Genomic DNA, 10,849 nt, shown 5'->3' with positions numbered 1-10,849 from the left:
CAAGTGCTGTCATGCTGAAAAAGGGACACAAAATAACTTCTCCAATCTTCCAGCTGCAGTAATTTGAGATGTTACAAGTAATAATGCAGGGCATTAAAAACGCCAGACTTCCAGCACTAGATAGCTTATGCTCAAATAAATTGGTTAGTCTCTAAGGTGCCACAAGTCCTCCTGTTCTTTTTACTCTTGCTACACCGTCAGGCGAGGAAAGTTGTGCTGATCTTCCAGTCTAAATGCCCATTAAGGTCGTATCTTTGCCCTGAACCGTTGTGCTATTCAGTCATAATGGGCTTCAGGCAGGTAAGAGCCCAGAATGTGTGTGCAAAGTGCAGGATCTTCGCTACCTTCTGCCTGTCACTAACACTTTTCTGATCTGATGCCGTGTGCGGCTGGGCTGCTTCAAGTTGTGGGTTTCTTGATTACCGCTGAGTTCCGTACCGTTGCTTTCGTATAGGTTTCATGTTCGTTGGGTTGGGTTTTTCCGTTGTACCACGCAGCACCGGCTTGGGCTGATCTGTGGGTTTGGGGCGATGGGTTGCACCGACGGTTTGGGGGTTGCACCGGGGGTCGGGAGTTGCACGGGAGCGGTGGGATTGCATCGACTGTTGCGGGGAAGGCACCGGGTCTGAGGGGTTTGCCCTTGCACGGATGGTTTGGGGGAGGGTTGCACCGGGGCTGGGAGGCTGCACTGACAGTTTGGGGGTTGCCCGAGGTCTTGGGGGGGTTGCCCTCAGGATGTGGGGCGTTGCACGGGGGCGGAGGGGTTGCCCTGAGGATTTGGGGGGTTGCACACAGTTTGGGGGCGTTACAGGGAGGCTGCGGGGTGCACCGACGGCGTGGGGCCGTGCAGTGAGGATTTGGGGGGGCTGCACGGGGGCTGCACTGAGTTTGTCCGGCTCCGGCGCTGCCCCGCTCTTGTACAGGGAGCTCGAGGCTGCGAGCTGCTCGCGGCAAAGGGGCTGGGAAGAAGCCGCCTTATTTACATGCGGGAGGAGCGATAACCAATGAAGAAGCGCCTCGGGTGCCCTTGACCTAGACGGGCAGGCTCGGCGGCCAACGGGCGCTCTGAGGGGCGGGGCCGAGCGGGGGCAGGCGGGGGTCTCGGGGCCGGCTCCGGCCCGGCGCTCGGTGTCAGTCCTAGCCCGGCAGCGGCGGGAGCGGGAGGAGGCGGCAGGTACCGGCGCCCCCGGGGTGGCGGGACCGCGGCTTAAAGCGGGGGCGGTTCCCCCCGACACCGTCCGCCTCTGGGGCAGTCCCCCCGCCCCTAGGGGCATCCCCCTCCCCATAGTGAGGGGCAGGGCCCCCCCACCTCCTAGGGGCAGCCCCCTCCCCATAGTGAGGGGCAGCTTCATGGGCAACTTTGGGTCCAGGCTTCCCCCCCACTGCACCCCAAGTTTCTCCCCTCTCCTAGAACAGCCCCCTGCTTCCCCCTTCCTGTCTCCCCCAAACCCTCCTCCTTACCCCTTACACTCGCAGACCGCCCCCTCCCCTCCACCTTGTATGACTTCTGCATGGATGTATGTTGGGAGAAGAATTACATCACCCAAAGGAACATTATGGGGAGTGTGGGTGTTTTTGGGGGGAAGGGGGAGGATGAATTACACCCCCTCCAATAGGGGAAGTTTATAAAATGAGATGGTTTCCATTTTAATATTTCTGCCGAGAGGAAAGTGAGGGGGGATATAATTCCCCTGCCCTCCCTCCCCCCCAATAACCAGTAACATAGAGACCCTGGTCTAGGAGGTCATGAAGAACTGTGGACGGAACTGCTGTAGTATTGCATTTTGTATATTTATTGAAAGCACTGTGTAAGAGCCAGATGGTAATATTAACACTGGAGGAAGGTAATTGAGGAGGCATGGAGGAAAGGGGACGAAGGAACTTGGGGGGATGTGGGATCAGGAAGAACCTGGAGAACGGGTGGGTTATTTGTGCTGTGAATAAAGGATCCCCGGTAAGTACCACAGGAGGAGCCTCCTGTGTATGGAAGGTGTGTGAGATTGGAGTATCTGTGTAATTGTCGTGGTCCTTACCCTTGGGAGGTAGCTCTATCTTATGCTCTGCTCCTAACCAAGGATTTCAAATTGTTTTTTTACAAAACGTTGTTATCTCTATAAATGCAATTATGCAAGGATAGGGAAGGCAGTGTCCGTTGGTTGTGCTAGGGTTTTTTTTTGCTTTAGGATCTGCTGGCTGGGGTTACTTTTTTTTGTTGGGGGGAACGGAATGTTAAAAAAAACCAAACCAGTCAGTTTAAACTCTTGTGATGTGCCCTTTGTACTCTTGGAGACTAGGCGGAATCTGCGGGTGCTGTTGAATTCTGAAAGAGCCAGGTGAAAGGACCGGATTAAATCAAACCTTAAACAGATGATTGAGGGTGAGGGGGAAGTGTGTTTCAATTTTCACTGTACAGTCATATCGGATCTACCCTGTGCGTGCCTCCAGCAAAATCAGAGTAGATGCAGAATCTGTTTTAATCTCACTCTGCACGGAAAAAAAGTGAGTTAAGAGTCTTTGCTTTGACTGTTTGGTCTAATTGTGTTACAACTGTGATATTTAAATATCATTTTGATCTGGAAATTTTAAGTTAAATTGACTCTGCATCCACCCTGTTTTTTCCAGTCATTTAAAAAGTTATATATAGATTAATCTTCTTTGTCCCATATCTGAGATTTCACCTGTTTTCAGACTGAAATGTCAAACAATTTTAGATCAACTGATTGAGAAGTGGTCTACTTTCACTATAGGCAGCCCTGTATCCTTTGCTGAAATATTGTTTTGTAACTTCCTACAGCAGTGCTCTTCAATGAATCGGAACATGGTCTGCAGCCATGATAATGGTGCACTAGGAGAGGATGTTTTTTAATCCAGTTGTGAAAGCACAGTGTTGTCACAAAATGAGGTTCCTGTGTAATGACACTTACCTAAAAATGTCCCATGGATTTTTAAAGTAAGCATAGAGAATATAACTCAGTGCAGTTATCATATATAACCCAAAATAAACATGATTGAAGGCTCTTGCCCTTGCTTTTTCTCTCATTCCATAGCCCAAATAGCTCGGGTGAAGTTGCTATTTTCCTGCTGCTAACTGCATATTCAGACGTGCATATCAGTGCCACAAAGGAATATTATTTACCTGAAGAGCTGTAAGAGCCCTTGAAGGGTAAATTCAGAAATAATATGTAATGTCTCCAGATGATTAATTCTGGTTCATATTTCCAGTGCTATATTCAAGGTTCCTTCTTTGATGCACCATTTAATTGATCCTGTCTGTGAGTGAAATTGACCATCTTAAACAAACCCGAGCTTTGCTGTGTTCAGTACCACAGTGTAGACAATGCCCTTAAGGTGCCAGTTTGGGGAGTCTCTTTTCATCAGATGAGTGAATTGATTCCATTTAAATATTGCTTCCTCAAATATCAACCTTTTTTTAGGACAGATCATTTAACTCAAAAACTTTCTCTACATGGCGCTGGGAAAGATGCTTATACTTGATTTCAAACACTTAGGTTTGGCACTATCCACGGTGACTGTGTTAGAAATTGGTATTATAAATAGGATTGAAAACACTGTTTACCCCATCCTCATTGATTAATCAAGTTGTATTAGAGAGAGGGTTACCTGGAACCATGTGTGAACACTGCCCCATAAATATAATTGTGGACCAGGAACCAGAGAAATGCTGTTTGGCACGGGTTAAAACAAGGCTGGCTCCTTTTGGCAGACTTCATAAAGATGCAGTTGGGTTGGGTCAAAATAAGGTATTCCTAAGTGGAAAATGAATGAAGGCAAAGGATGTTGCTCTCAATCTACAAATTCTGCTTTGAGTCCTCTATGTTCTGGCTTTTAATCTTTTTTAATTCTATTTAGATTCGATTTTAAACACTGTAATATACATTACAGGCTCTTGAATTACAGCAAGCATTTGAGGGGTATAAAAACCAAGGAGGCAGAAGAAATGATTACTGAGATCCAAAGCATAGTATCAAGTAGCGGTGGGATGAAACTGAGAAAAGAACAATTTGTTTGCAGTGCTGTGGGGTTTTTTTTTTTTCAGAACAAAGATGTAGTCCCTGCCCTGATGATCTTATGATGTAATATTAGATGCAAAGTCATGAATGAGGGCAACAAATATTTAGAGTGTAGGAGGATGAAGGGGAGTGGAAGGACAAAGTGTTGCAGTAAGATCACACACTTAATTTAGGCACAAACATGTCTTGGTATTACAGTTACTTTAAAAAAAATGTTTGGGGCATTTAGGTTAAATAGCAGGAAAAAATACCAAACAGTAGGATCAGTTACTGTGCAGTAATCTTCCAAGGGGTTGAAGCCCCACTGGCTGAATCCAGGAGGTAAATGTGCTTAGTGGTTAGAGCAGGGGACTTGAGAGACAGAGCAGGGTTTTGTGCCTGCCTCTGTCACTACATTTTGTCCCCTAGGGAAGTCACTTCAACTCCTTATCTCTGGTTTTCCCCATCCATAAAACAGGATTAAATACCCATTTGGCTATGCAGTGTTTTGAGAGCCTCTAATAAAATTATCTGTACTTACAAAGTATTTCCAACTGAGTTGGACAAAACACTAAAGGATGATGTACTATAGAGAAAAGCCCTAATTAGGCGGGGAAGGGACAAAATAACACTGTAGGTTGTTCCATTTCTGACTCTTACTATGGCCTGGGCTACACTTAAAACTTAGGTTGACATAGCTACAGCACTCTGAATGCTTCTGTCGATTTAGCTGCTGTTGCTCAGGGAGGTGGAGTTCCTACAGTGATGAGAAAAAACCCCTTCCGTTGCTGTAGTCCACCTCTATGCTACAGGGTTACAGCCGCATAGCTGCAGCACCATACGTATGCTGCTGTAACACTGGAAGTGTAGACAACCATACTCTACACAGTGATGTACATTTTACACATGGCTTTACAAAGCAAGGCATAATCCTTATCCTGAAGAACTTATATCCTAAATGTGGACGAGACAGATGCAAGGCTACGTGGAGATAAAGATGAGGGAAGGAGAATGAGGAGGGCTAGTTGGTGAAGAGAATGAGGATTCTTGGGGAGGAGGGATTCAGAGAAATAAAGGGTGGGGCTGGCAGATTTTTCTAAGGCCAGTGGAGAGTGTGAGAGCGAGAGTAAAATTGATAATAAGAAAGATGAGGGAAGCAGCAAGGCAGGAGAACTGGGAGGAATGTAGGAAGGAGGTGTGGGAGGGAAGACATGGAAGTGTAGGAGGAGATTAGATCCAATGTCATTGGGGCTGAGTCTATGAAGGGACTTGAAGTTGAGGAAAACAAGCTTGGATTTGATACATGTAAGGAAGGGTGGGATTTTAGGAGAAGGGTAACTTAATCAGAGCAATGACCAAGGAAGATGACTTCAGCATGAGCTTTTTGAAGAGGCTAGAAAGGGGAAAGTTACAGTAAATGAGGCAAGAGCTGAAAACCCTTGTCCTCACCTTGCTTATCGGTGGGACTAGTGAGGGAAGAGTGGACTTTTGTGAGACGTTACTGGAATAAGTAACAATTTGAGTGAGAGACTGCATACATAGGAAGAAGAATCACGGATGACCTCAAAGTTGTGAGTATGGGAAAGAGGAAGGATAAAGTTTTCAATGATAAAGAAGGCAGGTGTTGCCCACCCAGAACCCTGGGTATGTCTACATGAGCAAGTCACACCCCTTGATTGCAGTATAGACATAATGATAAAAAGGGAGAAGAATCCTTTTGAGTTGGCTAGGAGTGGGTTGTTAGTGATGGAAGGCACAGTACCCTCAATGGAGAAGGCCAAAGTCTAAACAACATGCTAGCTTAATCTAAGACAAGTCCACACAACAGAAGGCGAGAGAGACACAGAGGAGAAGGCCAGGGAAGGATGATTTTAAGGAGAGATGTGAAGACAGGGAAGGGCCAGTAAAGTGAGTACTTCAGGGAAAAGGAGAGTTGTGTGGAAGGGAAGAAGATAGATTTGAGAGGAGACTGGAAGAAACTGCTATAGTCCTAGGACTTTCGCTAAAGGCTTGGGATACTAACTAGTACCTAGTGTATCCATTTGAATTCACGACAGTTCTGTCTGTTAGGCAACTGTGAGACCCCATGTGTTAACATCCTTTGAATTAAGTAATAGCAGTTTTATTTAATATCTATTTATAATACAGTTGTTAGACTATTTAATGTTCTAGCTTACTAAATCGATATTTATATGGGGAGCGTTTCTGAGTTATTTTGAACACCTTTTTAAAAGCTTTTTCATATGTTGTGCGCTGTAATAGAGAGTAAAAATATGCTCCCAAGAAAGAACTTTTATCCTAAATTTAAGCTCAAACAGTTAAATAATAAACCCCTGAAAAGAGATTAATGGGAGCAATCACAAATCAAACTGTATCATTCATAAACATCAATGTGTTACTACATAACAAAGTGGGCTTTAACGGCAAGATTGGTTAAGTCTTGTGTGTGAGCCAGGCTAGGAAGGAGCATTTGCCCGGGGGATTAGTTCGTGGGTGTTCGCTATTAAGACTGAAAGAAATCTTATAGGTGGCCTGGTACTTCCCCCTGCAGTGATGTTTCAGGTCCCTAAAGGGGAATCTCCTTTAATACTTCTGTAAAGTTTCCAAATTTCTCTAAGTGTTGTTGTACGCTTAGTTGTATAAAATTAGGGAGAATAAAAAGTTCCGGGGCTGTTGCTACCTTAATTTATTTAATTGAATAACACTTGGGGTGAGCTTGCCAATGTTGGCTAGAAGTAGTTAGGTGCCCAACTCCTGCTGAAATACTATAAGCTGGGCACCTAACTAATCTACACATCTTTTAATTTTTTTTTTTTAAATCTCACCCTTCATTTTGTGTCTGATATTGTACCTCCTCTTCCCCCCCCCCCCCAAAAAAGAAAGATTAATTGGTTTAAAAAAATGTATTGTGACATGGAAAAGTGTCTGTAGCTACATGTTTCTGTAAATGTTCAGTGCTTTATGGAAATAACAGTCCCTGAAGAATTTACATCTAAAATGTACGGGCTATTTTTGATATATTGAGATTGTGTAAATGTGGTTGTTGTCATGACAAAAACCACATAAACATGTTTTGAAAGCATCCCCAGTAGTTACAGAATTCTATGTATAAAAGCTCTAATCCCCTGCACCATTGGGCCCTCAGTCAGTGATTGAAATTGTTTTTCAGACACGGTGTCCAAAAAAGTACAGGGACTACTTAAAATCACATTAATCAAGAACAATTTGCGGGCAGTAAGATTATACAATTATTATTAATCCAGAATTATGGAATGTCCCTTATTTAAAAGTTCACTTGGTTTTTCCCCAAAAGTATAGCGTTCAGACATTTGATTAGAACACAGATAGTAAACTAATAGCTCCCAGAGGCTCTGACCAGGATTGAGCCACGTTGTGCAAGGTGGTGTAAACTACTGTAGTATTTGTATTTCAACGGTATAGAATAATCAAGTGATGGTGGCCCAGCCTCACAAGTGGGCGGGTTGTGTATTCTTGTTTGAAACCTATTGAATGAGTGAATTTTATGAAGCGCTGGTGCACAGCAACACTGACACAGAGGAAAGCTTTGCAAAAACTACTTTTAAAAACAGTGTGGTCTGTTTTGAAAATAAGGCATCAAGAGAGTCAGCTTCACCCTTCAGGGTTTTGAGCAGCTCTGACCGCCACTTGGGGGAGCTATAATAGCTTTAAACTGCAGATACCTGCTTTGATTCCATTCAAATAAATGGGAAACAGGAAAAACTAGCAAGAAAAAAGCTATAACTTATTTTCTCTAGGTTACTGGGACATAGAATAATGGTGGGGGGTTCTATAAAGCCTGAAGCACTGATTGCACTTGGTCTGGTCAGTCATATGAGTAACAAGGTTTTTTTCTAAACAGCAATTGCAACTGAAATAATTTTTTGGGGCCATCCAGACTTGGGATGATGCAGGCGCTCTGCTTAACTCTCTTGTTAAAAGGCCAAACTGATTGTAGTTTTCACTATAGTCCTCAACTTCACAAAGAGTATTCCTGTTAATGATGAAAAATGGAATACAAGAAGAGTAGTTATAAAAACACTTCTCACTCAGCCAAACTACAGTGTCCCCTCTTCTCTGATACAGTTGATAAGATTTCTGACATGTGGGTTGCCACTCCGATCCCAGTGTAAAACGATTATTGCCTTGACTCTGTGAACTAGTTGCTGTTTCAGAAAGAGAGGTTTTTAGGTTTAAAACATGCTCTCCCATCCAACGATGAAATGTGCATGTCCATGAGAACACTCAGGTCCCTGAGCATCGTCTGAGGTATTGAAGACCTCGGGTAATCCTGGCAGTATAGAGAGCTGAAAATGCCCCTTTTTTCCAATTAGATTCTAAATTTGCAGTATGTTACTTTTCAAAGACATCTGAGAGAGGTTTTGCTGTACACCTGATTGAGTGCATAAATATAAAAATCACCTTGTGTTGTGTGGAGATCAGTGGTGAGATTATCCCCTCTGGACTTCCTACCATGGAGGAAGGAAATTAGTACAAAACCTGCTCTTCTTGACCAAATTTGGTTGAAAATATCATCCCTCCACCTCCTGAGCCTGTGGGAGGGGTGGCTTCTGCAATCTCCATATGAGTGGAGGGGAGGGCTCGTTTGGGGAGAACGTCACCTCCCTGCAGAGATCTTTCCACTTCAGATAATGGTAATGCTTTCTCAGCTTGAGAGATAGATAGATATAAAAATGTGCTCTGCCATCGACCCCTGACTCTTCTAGGAAGATGGAGGGAGGCCCAGCTGTAGGCATAAAGAAGAGTCATCATGAAGGAACCATGCTGTTGGTGGAGAGTCAGTAATGTCGACACAGCGAACATACCATCCTAAAGATGCTACCAGGATCTGTGCAGATAATTCTGTGGTTTTTGGAACATCCATAGCTTATTGGAGCCGAGCTGCACTACCCACCCTCCCCAAGTCCCATGTCTGATTTGGAGAAAACTGAGCTGACACTCATGGCATTTCCGGGCCTTCCCAAAGGAAGCATGACTTGGCCGTGCAACAATCTTGTATTTCAGTATATACAGGAATTATTGTTCGCCCTGGTGCTTAGGATTCAGTATCAACACTAAACCATTTATGTACACAGGACTTAAAGAAGTCTCAGGTGTACAGCTATTACTTGGGCTGCCCCACCATAATGCCTGGTGGCTCCTGTCAGATGGCTTAACAGTGGTGCTACAGTTTGCTGTGATGGAAAAACATTGGGTTAATTGGTAGTTACTTTTCCTCCTTGTGGTTACACCTGCAGTCTTTCTCGAGCCCTAAGTTCACCATTAAACAGTACAGACTCTTCTGACTTTACAGGGAACTACTTTTACTGTGGATCCAGGCTTCCCATTTATACCAACCTCCGTTGTCTTGTAAACACTTTAAAATATTCAGTTGTGTCTGCATCTCAGCCAGTCACTTACCACATTTCACTTGCAAATCTCCCTCATGATTGTAGGATAAGATTAATTTACGCTCATAAGCCACCTCAGCTAGACCACTGATCTCTAGTGTCGTGGCTAGAGCAGAGGCCTGAGGAGTCCGCATAGGTTTTATCGCCAGGTCTGTCACTAACCTTTGTATCACTTAATTTCTGTGGGCCTCCATTTGCCCCTCTGGGAAATGGGTAGTATTTGCCTTTCAGTGATCTCTTATGCATGTTGTTTGTAAGTCACCATGAAATCCTTGGATTAAAGGTGCAGCATATGTGCACAATATTATAGTAGCAGAATGTAGGATTTCTAATATAACAGGCATTTCGGGAGCTAGGATTCCCTAAATTACAGATCAAACCACTTGGGAGGCCCACGATTCTGCAAATACTAAAGCGGATACTTAACCTTAGTGCCTAAAGTTAAGCACATGTGTAAGTCTTTGCAGATTGGGGTTTAGTGATCAGTAGCTTTCTTCTAGTCTCCCTTTATATCCCCGGGCTAAACTCTTTCCTATCCTTGTGCTCTCCTTACCCTATGGAATCTGTAGAGTGTATTCTCTGGGACTGGCTGTGGCCTGTCAAGCAGCAACAGAGTTCCTCCAGATGGAGTCTTGCTATTTTCTCTCTCATTTTTAAACTGAAACACTGGGTTTTCAAAACTCGTCCTCCGTTTTAAAGCAGCCCTGAAGAGATTCCTTATCATTGTGGATTTCTCATTTTAAGAGCTGCTGCTCTGTGCTAATGCTGATTAAATTCATGACCATACTAAAATACTCATCCCAGATGGCCCGTGCTCATTTTCACTCTAATTCTCTGCTGAGCTGCTTGCTTTGACTCCTGAGATTTCTGCTGGCTTTCCATGTCCTTGCCCTTTCCCAGGTAGATTGAGTTTGAGGTTGGTAAATTGGTTAACAAATCCCAACCTGTGGTTGTTACACATGGAAACCCCCACAGCCAGAATAGTTGCCACCCAAGCAAATGTATCCTTTCATAATGTCTATTTTATAATTGTATATCTAAACATATGCAAAGTATGTTAGATGTTTTGCTGGAATGTGTGTATTAAAAGAATGTCCAGGTGGTGGTCATTTCACATATTTTGGTTCTTACTGTTTATACAGTAACTTCTTGGCCATCTGAAACAGAATAGAGTCCTTATTCCCCACTTAGCAGCACTCTGGTTTGCTGTAGTGTAGCTCCTGAATGCTAGATGGCTGGTACTGAGCAATTAGTTTTAAATTAAAAATAAAAAGGTACTTTAAAAAGAACTGGAAACACTTGTTCCGGAGGAAAAACTAAATGGATATGGAATTTGCAAACAAAAGGTAATAAAGTTGGGGGCTTATAATAAATAAATATGAAATCTCCTCACACCAAGTGGCTTTTCAC

The 10,849-nt window shown here is 43.7% G+C and overlaps 1 protein-coding gene across 5 annotated transcripts in view; it reads left to right on the top strand.

Moving 5' to 3' along the window:
- The first annotated feature begins 1,090 nt into the window (after window positions 1-1,090).
- Window positions 1,091-10,849, top strand: part of FKBP5 (FKBP prolyl isomerase 5) — a 52,185-nt gene continuing 42,426 nt past the window's right edge. For 2 of the 5 annotated variants that reach the window (XM_074935820.1, XM_074935819.1), the window contains exon 1: window positions 5,295-5,581. The gene's annotated coding sequence lies outside the window, so the exon portion shown is untranslated. Of the gene's footprint in view, window positions 1,175-1,828; window positions 1,845-5,294; window positions 5,582-10,849 lie in introns of those variants that run through there. The other 3 variants (XM_074935817.1, XM_074935818.1, XM_074935816.1) reach the window with 3 other exon arrangements.

The sequence above is a fragment of the Natator depressus genome, chromosome 21 (genome assembly GCF_965152275.1).
Source record: "Natator depressus isolate rNatDep1 chromosome 21, rNatDep2.hap1, whole genome shotgun sequence".
NCBI classification, from domain to species: Eukaryota; Metazoa; Chordata; order Testudines; family Cheloniidae; genus Natator; species Natator depressus.
The sequence above is the reverse complement of the archived record's forward strand: the minus strand, read 5'-3'. Positions and strand labels throughout refer to the sequence as shown.